This window comes from Tiliqua scincoides, chromosome 2 (genome assembly GCF_035046505.1).
Source record: "Tiliqua scincoides isolate rTilSci1 chromosome 2, rTilSci1.hap2, whole genome shotgun sequence".
NCBI classification, from domain to species: Eukaryota; Metazoa; Chordata; class Lepidosauria; order Squamata; family Scincidae; genus Tiliqua; species Tiliqua scincoides.
Genome location: NC_089822.1, coordinates 241,236,492 through 241,241,110, shown reverse-complemented (window position 1 = coordinate 241,241,110; position 4,619 = coordinate 241,236,492). Strand labels below are relative to the sequence as shown.

At 40.8% G+C, this 4,619-nt stretch overlaps 2 pseudogenes; both read right to left on the bottom strand.

Moving 5' to 3' along the window:
* Positions 1–1,639: 1,639 nt before the first annotated feature.
* LOC136643096 (5S ribosomal RNA) lies at positions 1,640–1,756 on the bottom strand (annotated as a pseudogene).
* A 187-nt stretch (positions 1,757–1,943) lies between these two features.
* On the bottom strand, positions 1,944–2,060 carry LOC136642935 (5S ribosomal RNA; annotated as a pseudogene).
* Between the last annotated feature and the right edge of the window lie 2,559 nt (positions 2,061–4,619).

The window sequence follows — 4,619 nt, the reverse complement described above, 5'->3', positions numbered from 1 at the left end:
TCATTATATTTTACTCATGTTATGCTCACTGTAGGGCCAAACTTTCTTTGACTTGTATACCAGGCCATAGAATTAAGGATTATAACAACTTGATTTGTTATATGCATTTATGCATTTTGATTACTTACAAATGCAGCACAAGCGTTAATGCCAGGAAAAATGTTTTTGCTTTAAAATATCTAGAACATATGCATTGGACATAGTTACATGAAACCCACACAATTGTTGCTTCCATATTATTACACACAAAAATGAGACAGTTTATTTACGACTGATGAAGATTTATTCTTTGACTCTCAGGAAAAAGCACACAGTCTGCAAACATTCTGGCTAATGGTTTTATAGACAAATTATGAAATGAGTGATGACAAACATTGCTTTTCAAAACAGAAAGAGATTTATGCACGTTTTTCCTGAGATTAAACTATTGGAGAATTGACATAAAAATATAATTACAAGTTCAAAAAGAGGACACAAAACCAAGGTTTAGGTTACAATTATAACCAGCAAACTCTTAGACCACCAACAGTATTCTCCCAGATCCAATTTAATATACCCACTCACCATATATATGCTGCCAGTCAAGAAAAGATATAAGATGTACATATATCTTTGCAAGCATGAGTCAAATGCTTGCAAAGAACTGCTAAGCAGGTATCCTTTGCTGTACATACCATAATCGGCTGCTTAGCTTAGGACAGTATTTTAAAACCATTAAGCTAAAACCAACTTAGCTTAAAACCAGTATTTTATTATATTCCTATTCACTTACTGTTTTGCCGTACTTTGCGATAGTGATAAGAACTGACTCTTACGGCATTCGTTCTTTTTTAATGCTTAGATCTATTTTGTGTTTGTTGAATTTTTCATACATTTAGTAAGAAAAAAAAGCTAGACGAGCCTCTCTATCACTGGACATTCAGCCAGTGATATCTATATATGGAGCATGATCATAAGCGATCTGAGAGAAGGTAAAGAGAAGCATGGGTGGACACTTCCACTGTTGACATTGAGGTATGTCCAAAATTCAGGAAGGTAGCCTTGAGATCACAAAAGATGTCCCCAGACCTCACTACACTGAAGAGACCTTCAATAATATTTTTCTACATTCTGGAGATCCAGGACCAAAGACTCTAAATTTGAAGCAACAGAATCAATCATAAGGTGGTTGCTGTTAGCCTTGATGAGCTGTAGACCTGAAGAGGTGGCTTATTTTTTGTGACACTTTCTCTTTTTTCCTCCCATGCTCCCATGCACGCTTTCAGCTCACAGCTTCCATCCACCACACATCTTCTGATTCAAATGAAAAGAAGTCAAGTACGCTGGGTTCAGCAGGAGTGGTGCAGAGGAAGGCAGTTACGCACCAAGAACTACGCTTGAGCTAAGAGCGAAACCTGAGCCAAGGAGTCGGGAACATAGACAAGCCTCCATTTCCTCTACTCATCCACCAGGAGTATGAATTGCGCTTATGGGGGGTGGCAAAATGGGGGACTCAGGCAGAAGGAACACATAAGCCCATCTCTGAATGGGAATGAAAACATATTGCCGCTGGAGCAAATGAATGAGTGAATCAAGGTGCCAGACACTCACATCTTAGGCTGATGGTTGGCAACCTTCAGTCTCAAAAGAATATGGTATAAGCCTACAGCACTTGGTATTCCCAGGTGGTCTCCCATCCAAGTACTAACCAGGCCTGACCCTGCTTAGCTTCCGAGATCAGATGAGATCGGGCATGTGCAGGGTAACAGTTGCTGCCAAGATGTTACTGAACTTCTTTCCAACTGTACTTTCCAGACTAGTTCTTTTTATGTGAAAAATTGCGCATGTATGTCTCCTGTATACATGCTCTACCAGGTGGAGATACCAGATATTTGTGATCCTATTTGTGATCTGGTATACCGTAAATTTTGGTTGGCAACCTTCACTCGAAAGACTATGGTAGAAGCCTACAGCACCTGGTATTCCCAGGCAGTCTCCCATCCAAGTACTAACCAGGCCTGACCCTGCTTAGCTTCCGAGATCAGACGAGATCAGGCATGTGCAGGGTAACAGTTGCTGGCTAGAGACATTAATTAGACTGCAGTTTTATAAGGACTTCTTGCTATTGTATTGCTATTGAGTCAGAGTTATAAAAGGCAGCTCTTATACTGGAAATTTATTTAGAAAAATGAGTCATCTACAGTGAAATAAAATCAAATACTGTATTGCAAATTCTCAAAGCAGCAGGGTGGGGGGGAACAGAGTTAGGGACTCATTATGTAACAGTTATATTCTTAGGTTTTGAAATAACTTTGTACAAATACAAGTATAAATGGAAAAGCAATGCCTCTTTTCTTTTAAAAAATTCAAAATTATAATGAATCCAGGGCAGCCAATTCTCTTTCCATACCTTTAGCAGTATTTCATTTAAAAGGTTTGCAAGGGGCAATTAATCATTCTTGATTTAAACAGCATGTTGTACAGTTCCCATTTTTAAGCGCCTATTGTTCTCTCTTAGCTCCCAAAGCATAGCCTTACCATCAGAAAAATGCCAGGATAGGCCTGGCTTCCTCATAGGACAAGTCTCCTGTTGTAAATGGTACCAACACTCAGAAAACATAAATTTACCTTCTGGTATACTGTTTGACCCATTTATTAAGACTGGTTCACTCCATAAACAATTCCTCTAAGCATGTAGATCCCATTGATGTCAATACCAGCATATTTCTAGTACCATCAACCATAAATCAGAGACTAGCCCCCAAACTGAATTTCTAAATTTTCTATTATTTATTTTTACAAATCTTTATGCATCCCAGAAGTTCAGCCCAGGAATGGTACAAAAACCTATTTTGAGAAACAACTTAGATTGAGGGCAGTATAATTACATTCACACTAGAAAGTGTGAAATCAGAATAATTAAGGGGAATTCTGCATTGAAATAATGAATGTGTGAATTTACTTAGGGATTCAAATTCATCAATGCATCTTACAGTTTGGCCATTGAAATTGCCTCAAGTGGTGTCTTAAAAACTTTGTCAAAGTTCCATTGACCAAGAAAACCTTACGGCCCAATCCTCTCGTCGCTGTGCGCTGCCGGAACTCACATTCTGGCAGTGTAGGGTGCATACCAGTAGTGCAAAAGACAGGCTGCTGTCATGCGCTGCCAGGCCACTGCCGGGTCGCTGCTACAAGTGACAAGTGGTGTGGTGCACATGGTAGCAGCGCCAGGAAGCTCCGCCATCCCTGATAACTTGTCAGGAGGGGTGGGCCGTGAGTGGGGAGGAGGAGTAACAGGGAGTTTCATGAGAAGAACTGGGGGTATATTGGGGGAGAGATGGGTGGATCCAACAGCAATCATGCATGCCAGTTCCTATCTCCTCATTTTTGGGGGGCCCACTCCACCCCTAAATAGATGGTGTATGTCCAAGGGGACCCATAAATCATCAGGGGACCAAAGCAGAGATAAGGTAAAAATATTTTACCTCTCATAGGCCTCCTGATTCCCCACCCCACCCCAACTGAGTATGTAGCGTGTGCCCTCCCAACTCCCCAAAAAACCCTTCCTCTTAATTCTGAGTCAATCTGATTTGAGCTGGAAAAGAACTAGCCCTGGCTCTCAATGAAAACCTTCCTGGTGGACTTGTTAGTATGTCCTTAGCTTCTTTCCATTTCTGCTACACCATCTACACTGAGGAACTCTGGATCAAATTAAATCCTAGGACAAAAGTGGAGTTGGTTTGCATTTCTGGCTTGGTCATCTTTCAGGATAAAGAAGAGAGGAATCACCTGAACTATTAACGATTTGCAGAGGGGAAAAGAAGGGGTACCCAGATAGCAGCACACAGCTGCAAAGGGACAAAGAGCTATTTATGAAGAAATGAGTCATGACAGAATGACATTCACTCTCTCCGCGCAGACTTTATAGGCCAAGCAGACAAATAAATTGTGCCTGTAATATGCCTACTTCAAAATGCTTGGTAAGAGCAAACATTTGCTCTTTGTTTCCTTGCTTCCCAAATGACAATAACATCCTTAAGGAGGAGTGGGGTAAATGGCTCCTTGCCTTTGCACAGTGAAGGATAATTATGAAGCCTTCTTTCTCCAACCACAAAACCAAGCATTTTCTTTTAAGCCTATTTTTGCCTTCCAGGGTGGAGAAAATGGTGATGTGGCAAATGAGGGAATGAAAAGAAGACTTTCCAGGCACCAACTCTCTTCTAAAGCATAACCTTTAAGAAGTATGTTCATGTATCTTTAAAAGCAATATTAGCGTTTCTAAATTTGTACTGGGTGGTTTACAGTTCCTTAGATCAGTGGTTGCCAAACTTTTTCAACTGGTGGCTCCCTTGACCTACTGAGCCATTGGCCTTGGCTTCCCATTAGGGCTAAAATCCTATACATTGTAAAGGGCAGTGGGTTTTTTGTGAGGATTACGCAGTCTGTCTGATTTCCATGGCTCCCTGGGGACCCATGGCTCAAAGTTTGGGAACCACTGCCATAGATTATTGTAGCAATTGGCAACATTTGACTATAGTTTGACCATGTTGGTGCTTTCTCATGTAACCTCCTGCTGATAACAGCAGCGTGAGAACATGATGAAATTTTTCTTTGCTCTTGTGCTGTATCACTTTTTTTTT